Source organism: Scyliorhinus torazame, chromosome 9 (genome assembly GCF_047496885.1).
Source record: "Scyliorhinus torazame isolate Kashiwa2021f chromosome 9, sScyTor2.1, whole genome shotgun sequence".
NCBI lineage: Eukaryota > Metazoa > Chordata > Chondrichthyes > Carcharhiniformes > Scyliorhinidae > Scyliorhinus > Scyliorhinus torazame.
Window position 1 is genome coordinate 206778025 of NC_092715.1, and position 10410 is coordinate 206788434.

Consider the following 10410-nt stretch of genomic DNA (forward strand, 5'->3'; position numbering starts at 1 on the left):
TCTCTGCTCTGCTCCCCTGGATGCACCACAAACAACTCACTTTTCCCCATGTTCAGTTTATATCCTGAGAATTCTCCAAACTCCCGAAGTGTCCGCATTATCTCTGGCATCCCCTCCGCCGGGTCCGCTACATATAACAACAAATCATCCGCATACAGCGATACCCGGTGTTCTTCTCCTCCTCTAAGTACTCCCCTCCACTTCTTGGAACCCCTCAATGCTATTGCCAGGGGCTCAATCGCCAGTGCAAACAGTAATGGGGACAGAGGGCATCCCTGCCTTGTCCTTCTATGGAGCCGAAAGTATGCAGATCCCCGTCCATTCGTGACCACACTCGCCATTGGGGCCCTATACAACAGCTGCACCCATCCAACATACTCATCTCCAAAACCAAATCTCCTCAGCACCTCCCACAAATAATCCCACTCCACTCTATCAAATGCTTTCTCGGCATCCATCGCCACCACTATCTCCGCTTCCCCCTCTGGTGGGGGCATCATCATTACCCCTAGCAGCCTCCGTATATTCGTATTCAGCTGTCTCCCCTTCACAAACCCAGTTTGGTCCTCATGGACCACCCTCGGGACACAATCCTCTATCCTCATTGCCATTACCTTGGCCAGAATCTTAGCGTCTACATTTAGGAGGGAAATAGGTCTATAGAACCCGCATTGCAGCGGGTCCTTTTCCTTCTTTAGGAGAAGCGATATTGTTGCCTCAGACATAGTCGGGGGCAGCTGTCCCCTTTCCTTTGCCTCATTAAAGGTCCTCATCAGTAGCGGGGCGAGCAAGTCCACATATTTCCTGTAAAATTCAACTGGGAATCCATCCGGTCCCGGAGCCTTCCCCGCCTGCATGCTCCTAATTCCTTTCACTACTTCCTCTATTTCAATCTGTGCTCCCAGTCCCACCCTTTCCTGCTCCTCCACCTTGGGAAATTCCAGCCCGTCCAGAAAGCCCATCATTCTCTCCCTCCCATCCGGGGGTTGAGCTTCGTATAATTTTTTATAAAATGCCTTGAACACTCCATTCACTCTCTCCGCTCCACATTCCATCTCTCCTTCCTCATCCCTCACTCCCCCTATTTCCCTCGCTGCTCCCCTTTTCCTCAATTGGTGGGCCAGCAACCTGCTCGCCTTCTCCCCATATTCGTACTGTACACCCTGTGCCTTCCTCCACTGTGCCTCTGCAGTACCCGTTGTCAGCAAGTCAAATTCTACGTGTAGCCTTTGCCTTTCCCTGTACAGTCCCTCCTCCGGTGCCTCCGCATATTGCCTGTCCACCCTCAGAAGTTCTTGCAGCAACCGCTCCCGTTCCCTACTCTCCTGCTTTCCTTTATGTGCCCTTATTGATATCAGCTCCCCTCTAACCACTGCCTTCAGCGCCTCCCAGACCACTCCCACCTGGACCTCCCCATTGTCATTGAGTTCCAAGTACTTTTCAATGCACCCCCTCACCCTTAGACACACCCCCTCATCTGCCATTAGTCCCATGTCCATTCTCCAGGGTGGGCGCCCTTCTGTTTCCTCCCCTATCTCTAAGTCCACCCAATGTGGAGCGTGATCCGAAATGGCTATAGCCGTATACTCCGTTCCCCTCACCTTCGGGATCAACGCCCTTCCCAAAACAAAAAAGTCTATTCGCGAATAGACTTTGTGGACATAGGAGAAAAACGAAAACTCTTTACTCCTAGGTCTGCTAAATCTCCACGGGTCTACTCCTCCCATCTGCTCCATAAAATCTTTAAGCACCTTGGCTGCTGCCGGCCTCCTTCCAGTCCTGGACCTCGACCTGTCCAGCCCTGGTTCCAACACCGTATTGAAATCTCCCCCCATTACCAACTTTCCCACCTCTAGGTCCGGGATGCGTCCTAGCATACGCCTCATAAAATTGGCATCATCCCAGTTCGGGGCATATACGTTTACCAAAACCACCGTCTGCCACTCACCATCACGTATCTGCCCCCGCTATCCGCCACTATAGTCTTTGCCTCAAACATTACCCGTTTCCCCACTAATATAGCCACCCCCCTGTTTTTCGCATCTAGCCCCGAATGGAACACCTGCCCCACCCAACCTTTGCGTAGTCTCACCTGGTCTATCAGTTTCAAGTGCGTTTCCTGTAACATAACCACGTCTGCCTTAAGTTTCTTAAGGTGTGCGAGTACCCGTGCCCTCTTTATCGGCCCGTTCAGCCCTCTCACGTTCCACGTGATCAGCTGGGTTGGGGGGCTTTTTACCCCCCCCCCTTGTCGATTAGCCATCCCCTTTTTCCAGCTCCTCACCCGGTTCCCACGCAGCTGTGTCCCCCCCAGGCGGTGCCTCCCCGCCCATCCCGCCCCATACCAGCTCCCCCCTCTCCCCAGCAGCAGCAGCCCAATAATTCCCCCCTCCCACCCCGCCGCTAGATCCCCCACTAGCGTAGTTACACCCCCCATGTTGCTCCCAGAAGTCAGCAAACTCTGGCCGACCTCGGCTTCCCCCCGTGACCTCGGCTCGCACCGTGCGATGCCCCCTCCTTCCTGCTTCCCTATTCCCGCCATGATTATCATAGCGCGGGAACCGAGCCCGCGCTTCCCCCTTGGCCCCGCCCCCAATGGCCAACGCCCCATCTCTTCCACCTCCTTTCCTCCCCCCACCACCTCCTGTGGAAGAGAGAAAAGTTACCACATCGCAGGATTAATAACATAAAACTCCTCTTTCCCCCGTTCTTCGCCCCCCATACTCGCCCCACCACTTTGTTTCAAACGTTCTATTTTTAATAACCCGCTCATTCCAATTTTTCTTCCACGATAAAAGTCCACGCCTCATCCGCCGTCTCAAAGTAGTGGTGCCTCCCTTGATATGTGACCCACAGTCTTGCCGGTTGCAGCATTCCGAATTTTATCTTCTTTTTGTGAAGCACCGCCTTGGCCCGATTAAAGCTCGCCCTCCTTCTCGCCACCTCCGCACTCCAGTCTTGGTATACGCGGATCACCGCGTTCTCCCACTTACTGCTCCGAGTTTTCTTTGCCCATCTAAGGACCATCTCTCTGTCCTTAAAACGGAGGAATCTCACCACTATGGCTCTAGGAATTTCTCCTGCTCTCGGTCCTCGCGCCATCACTCGGTATGCTCCCTCCACCTCCAGCGGACCCGCCGGGGCCTCCGCTCCCATTAACGAGTGCAGCATCGTGCTCACATATGCCCCGACGTCCGCTCCCTCCGCACCTTCAGGAAGGCCAAGAATCCTTAGGTTGTTCCTCCTCGCATTGTTCTCCAGCGCCTCCAGCCTTTCCACACATCGTTTATGGTGTGCCTCGTGCATCTCCGTCTTCACCACCAGGCCCTGTATGTCGTCCTCATTCTCGGCAGCCTTTGCCTTCATGACCCGAAGCTCCCGCTCCTGGGTCTTTTGCTCCTCCTTTAGCCCTTCGATCGCCTGTAATATCGGGGCCAACAGCTCCTTCTTCATTTCCTTTTTGAGTTCTTCCACGCAGCGTTTCAAAAACTCGTGTTGTTCAGGGCCCCATATTAAACTGCCACCTTCCGACGCCATCTTGGTTTTTGCTTGCCTTCCTTGCCGCTGCTCTAAAGGATCCACCGCAATCCGGCCACCTTCCTCTCCTTTTTCCATCCGTACCCAGGGGGGATTCCCTTCTGGTTCACCGCACAGTACTTTTAGCCGTTAAAATTGCCGTTGGGGCTCTTATTAAGAGCCCAAAAGTCCGTTACACCGGGAGCTGCCGAAACGTGCGACTCAGCTGGTCATCGCCGCACCCGGAAGTCTCCCTGGAGGGCCTTGATGACGGTGGTTGTGGTCATGTCTGGGCAGGGGATGGCGAATGGGAACCGGGAGTACTCGCCAATCACGTTCAGGAAATACGTGTTGCGGTCGGTGGAGGGGAGGGGGCCTTTGAAATCCATGCTGAGGCGTTCAAAGGGACGGGAAGCCTTTATCAGGTGCGCCCTCTCTGGTCGGTAGAAGTGCGGTTTACACTCTGCGCAGATTTGGCAGTTCCTGTTGACTGACCTGACCTCCTCGATGGACTAGGGCAGGTTGCGGGTCTTGATAAAATAAAAAGCGAGTGACCCCCGGGTGGCAGAGGTCCTCGTGGAGGGATCGGAGGCGGTCCACTTGTGCAGTGGCACAAGTGCCGCGAGACAGGGCATCAGGAGGCTCGTTTAGCTTCCCCAGACGGTACAAGATCTCGTAGTTGGAGGTGGAGAGTTCTATCCTCCACCGCAAGATCTTGTCGATTTTAATCTTGCACCGCTGTGCATTATCGAACATGAAGGCAACCGACCGTTGGTCCATGAGGAAAGTGAATCTCCTGCCAGCCAGGTAATGCCTCCAGTGTCGCGCAGCTTCTACTATGGCTTGTGCCTCTTTTTCGACCGAGGAATGGCGAATTTCAGAAGCATGGAGGGTACGGGAGAAGAAAGCCACGGGCCTGCTTTCTTGGTTGAGGGTGGCCGCCAGAGCGACGTCGGACGCATCACTCTCGACCTGGAAGGGGAGGGACTCGTCGATGGCGCGCATCGTGGCCTTTGCAATATCTGCTTTGATGCGGCTGAAGGCCTGGCGGTCCTCCGCCGACAGGGGGAAGGTTGTGGACTGGATTAGGGGTCGGGCTTTGTCTGCGTAGTTGGGGACCCACTGTGCATAATAGCTGAAGAACCCGAGGCAGCGCCTCAGGGCCTTGGGGCAGTGAGGGAGGGGGAACTCCATAAGGGGGCGCATGCGCTCAGGGTCGGGGCCTATAACTCCACTTCGCACTACGTAGCCTAGAATGGCTAGACAGTCGGTGCTAAACAAGCATTTATCCTTATTGTATGTCAGATTAAGGATTTTCACGGTCTGGAGAAATTTGCGGAGGTTGGTGTCGTGGTCCTGCTGGTCATGGCCGCAGATGGTGACGTTATCCATATACGGGAACGTTGCGCGTAAGCCGTACCAGTCAACCAGTCGGTCCATCTCTCGCTGGAAGACCGAGACCCTATTAGTGACACCAAAGGGAACTCTAAAAAATTGATAGAGCCGCCCATCTGCTTCGAAGGCAGTGTACTTGCGGTCACTAGTGCGGAAGGGTAGCTGGTGGTAGGCGGACTTGAGATCCACCGTGGAGAAGACCTTGTATTGTGCGATCCTGTTTACAAGGTCGGCTATACGGGGGAGAGGGTACGCATCCAGCTGCGTAAACCTGTTGATGGTCTGGCTGTAGTCAATGACCATCCTATGCTTCTCCCCGGTCTTTACCACCACTACTTGAGCTCTCCAGGGACTGTTGCTCACTTCGATGACCCCTTCCCCCAGCAGCCTTTGGACCTCTGACCTGATGAAGGTCCGGTCCTGGGCACTGTACCGCCTGCTCCTGGTGGCGACGGGTTTGCAATCCGGGGTGAGGTTCGCAAACAGGGAAGGCGGGTCGACCTTAAGGGTCGCGAGGCCGCAGACAGTATGGGGAGGTATAGGGCCGCTGAATTTAAAGGTCAGGCTTTGCAAATAGCATTGGAAATCCAGCCCCAGGAGGGTAGCCGCGCAGAGGTGCGGCAGGACATACAGGCGGAAATTGTCAAATTTCCTGCTTTGGACAGTGAGGTTCGCTAAGCAGAACCCCTTTATCTCCACCGAGTGTGACCCGGAGGCCAGGGAGATTCTTTGATTTACAGGGTGGGTGACAAGTGAACAGCGCCTTACCGTGTCGGGGTGAACAAAGCTTTCCGTGCTCCCAGAGTCAATCAGGCAAGACGTCTCGTGGCCGTTGATGAAGACCGTCGTTGTAGCTGTTGCGAGTGTCCGGGGTTGACTTTGGTCCAGTGTCACCGAGGCCAGATGAAGCAATTGCAAGTTCTGATCGGGCAGCGTGTAGTCGGCCGTGCTGGAGGCCTGGGGCCCCATCCAAGATGGCGTCACCCATGGGTCGCACATGGTGTCCGGGGATGAACAAGATGGCGGCGTTGATGGACAAAATGGCGGCGCCCACCCATCCAGGGGGGTTGCCGCGGCGGTCCATAGTCGCTGGAGACCGCGGCCACGGCGCGGGCCTGGCAGACCCCCACAAAGTGGCCCTTCCTGCCGCACCCTTTGTAGGCGGCGGTGCAGGCCGGGCAGCGCGGGCGGGGATGATTCGCCTGCCCGCAGAAGAAACAGCGGGGCCCGGCGGCGTTAGCGGGCCGTCTCGTAGTGCAGGCCTGCGGGGTCAGGGGGAAAGTCTGTGGGACTGCGGGGTGCCACACAGCCCAGGGGGCCGCCGCGCGGTCGGGCGCAAAGGACTGAGTGTTTTTGTAGCCAACATCCATGGACCCTGCCAGGGCCCGTGCCTCTCTAAGTCCCAGAGTGTCCCTTTCTAGGAGTCTTTGGCGGATATCTGGAGAGCTCATACCTGCTACGAAAGCATCCCTGATTAAAAGTTCCGTGTGCTCGCTCCCCGAAACGTGCGGGCAGCCACAGTTTTGGCCCAGCACCAGTAGCGCCCGGTAGAAATCTTCCAACGTTTCCTCGGGGTTTTGCCGTCTAGTCGCAAGCAGGTGACGAGCGTAGACCTGGTTTACAGGGCGGATATAATGTCCTTCTAGCAGTTCGATCGCGGCTGCATAGTTCTCCGCCTCCTCGGTAAGGGGGTAGATCCCAGGGCTGACCCTTGAGCACAGGAGATGCATCTTCTGTCCTTCCATGGGGTGCCTCCGGTCATCTCGAGGTAGCCTTTAAAGCACGCCAGCCAGTGTTTAAAAATTGCAGCAGAGTTCTCCGCGTGGGGGCTGAGCTGAAGGCACTCCGGTTTGATTCGGAGATCCATCCTTCCAGCTTAAGTTGTAGTAGATTAAATTGATGTGCAATCAATTACACTCAAGCCAAAGTGATTTCATAACTGAAGGCTTTAACATACTAGAACTCTTTCCCGAGCAGCTTCAATACAGAAACTGAAGGCTGCTGGGACGGCACCGTTTCTTATACTCCGCCTGTAGAAGGAGCTACGTACAACAGCCAATGGTAGACTCCTGGGTCTAACCAATGGTCATCAGCCTCTTAGGTACCACAATACCTGGTACTACCACAGTTACTTCTAGATTTCACAATTCCAAATCAGTCGTTTGGTAGTAACTTGAGTATTGCTGAAGAAAGAGACATGCTGTGAAAGCTTTTCATCTTGCACTCATCAGACCAGATGCAAGAATGGCAAATTTCCGTACTAGAAGAAACAAATGATAACCTAAAGGTTAAAATGAGTGAAGAAATGATGGAAATTAGTATTGGCAGAGATAAAGTATTGGAGACACTTAAGGAACTAAAATCCAACAAATCCCACGACCTGATGGCCCACACCCTGGATTATCAAAGAGATTGCTGCAGAGGTGGTGGATGTGCAAACAATTATTTTCCAAAATTCCTTCGATTCAGGAATGGCACCACTCGATTGACAGTTGTCAAATGTTACATTGCTTTTCAATAAAGGAGGGAGAGAGAAAGCAGTAAACTACAGCGCAGTTAGCCTAACATCAATTGTTGGGGGAATACTGGAAATTATTATGAAGGAAGACTTCACAAGGCACTTAGAAAAGCATGGTCTGATTAAAATAAGAAGACAAATGGTGGGTGGGATTTAATGGCCTCCTTGTGCCCGGCCTTGTGAGGCTGTTGAATCTCGTGAGAAGCCTCTTGCAAGATGAGCAACACTCGCAACATCTCGTGAGATTCAACCGAACCTCGTGAAATATCGCAATCTGGATCTCACCCTCACTGCATGCACTGGATTCCCCTGGTGCTAGGGCCCTAACGGCCTTGCCCGACAGGCCTCGCCAAGATGCTGTTTAGTACTTGTCATGATATCCACATTAACATATCATGGTGCAATCACACACACACACTGATGGACAGGTAGTTGGACCAACCAACACACACACAACATCGCAGCCAATCACCAGTGAGAGCACACGCACTATAAAACAGGGAACACCACAGTTCCCGCTTATTCCACCAGGAGATAGCTCAGAGCACAGAGCTCACAGCGTGCCACTCAGACATACACCATGTGCTGAGTGCCTCACTAAGATAGTGAAAGGGCTGGGTCCACAGGCTAGCTGGTGAAGTACGAACCACAGCCAGAAGTTAATAGTTATAATTGTACAGGACAATAAAACAGAGTTGTACCATCTACAACCGTGTTGGTTCGTTTGTGTATCGGAACTCCCAACACGACAGTACTGATCCACACAAACATGGACCAGGCATAACTGCACCTGGAGGGATCTCCCAGCCCTCTGGCGACCCTTGGGTGGTTGGGGACAGGGCAGTATGGTGCCCTGGCACTCCTGGCACCACCAGTCTGGCACCTTGACACTGCCACCCTGGCACTGCCAGGGGCCTGTGTGGCGCTGCCAAAGGTCAGATCTGAGGGGGGCCATGTCCATTGAAGGAGGGGGGGTAAGGGGGATATGAAGGATGTGGTGCTGTTAAGGGTGGGTATGAAGGGGCCTCATAAAGGTTGGGGAGGTTGAAGGAGGGGGTCCTGAAAGGATGGGTGGGGATGCCTGAAAAGGGGAGGCCCTCAGTGACCCCACAGCAAGGTATCCTCACTCGTAATGGCCATGTGTGCCTGGGGTGATATTGTCTGTGGGTGAGAGGTGTGGGGTGCCCTGAAGCTCACTTAGAGATCGGCGCAACCTTTCAAAATGGCGCCCCGATCTCTGAGGAGCTGGTCTTGCCGGCGAGTTCAGCTCCCCACTGCTGAACAAATTTCTAAGTGTGCCCTAGACCGGAGACAAACTCCCCAAGGCCCCAAGAAATGTGGGGGAATACCAACGTGGATCTCACCCATAAAACCGGCGGGAAACATGCCACCAAGCCCAAAATAACACTTGTAATTATTTTGTTGAATTCCACCTGGTATGTTGGCCTTTATTGCAAGGAGATTGGAGTACTAGAACAAAGAAGTTTTGGCCGAATTGTAAAGGGTTTTGGTGAGGCCGCATCCGGATTACTGTTGTACAGCTTTGGTCAACACAGTTAAGAAAGGATACATTTGCATTGGAGGCGGTGCAGCAAATTTCACCAAATAGGTGCCTGGCATGAAGGGGTTGTCCTATGATGAGAGGCTGAGTAAGTTGGGCTTATATCCTCTGGGTTTTGGAGCAATGACAGGTGATCGCATTGAAACCTACAAAATTCTGAAGGGGCTTAATAGGGTGGATATTAAAGGATTGTTCCCATTGGTCGGGAATTTAAAACACGGGGCGCAGTGTCAGGATAAGAGGCCAAATATTTAGGACTGAGTTGAGGAGAAATTTCTTGGCTGACTTCTCCAGTCGTCGGGATGCTCTGTTCCTGCCAGCAGCGCACCCCCGCCCGTGGGTTTCCCGGCAGCGTGTGGCGGCTTCCATGGGAAATCCCACTGACAAGTGGCAGGAGGAGAGAATCCCACCGCCAGCGAATGGCGCGCCGTCGAGGAACACGCGGCGGGGGAGGCCAAAGAATCCAGCCCCCTATACTTAAAGGGTTGAAAACCTTCAGAATTCTCCACCCTAAAGGGTTGTACTGCTCTGTTATTGAATTCATTTCAGGCTGGGAGAGACTGATTGTTGGTCATGAGGGAATGTGGGATCTGGGGAAAGGGTGAGAAAGTGGAGTTGAAGCCCAAGATCCGCCATGATCATAGTGAATGGTGGAGCAGGCTCGATGGGCCCTGAGGTGTACTGCTGCTCCAATTTCTTATGCTCTTATTTCAAAGAGAACAATTTATGCCACATGAGAAAAGGTGTGCTGACTGGTTGTCAAGTTGGCTCTGATTGCTGGACGTATTGTCATGGTATGTGCACCAGGGAGCTATTTCTTCACCCCCTCCCCCACATGCTTTTGTTTATTCAAAAAAGGCGCAATGTCTGGACGTGTTCTTGTCCCTGCGGAGGTCATGTTCCTGCATATGAATATATGTACCTTGTAGCAAGCATAAGTGAATTACATTGCAAGCCCATCTGATAATCTTAAATTAGATGTTAGTGTAATTCTCAGCACACTCGGATTATTCAGAGTGCTGCCCAATCATCACATCTACCTCCATGACCAAATCTTTCGTGACCTGTCCTAATGTGTGACCTATTATGTGGCGTTGTGCCAAACATTGCTTCGTAATAGTCCTTCAAAACATCATGGGATATTTTTCTAAGTTAAAGGTGCTGTATAGATGCCAGTTATTGTAGGATACTGAATTGAACTAACGTATGGGGAGAAGATTTGCACAGTTTGCACATATCTCCCCTCCTCCATCCCTCATAAACTTCAACTCATCTAAACCTGTGCTGCCACAACCCACATCAAATCCACTCACGCATCAGCCTCATCCTGGCATCTCCTTTAGATCTTACAATTCCTGAATTCTCTGACTTTGCATCCTCCTTCCTTTCACTCCACCTTTGGCAGCTGTGCCTTCAGTCA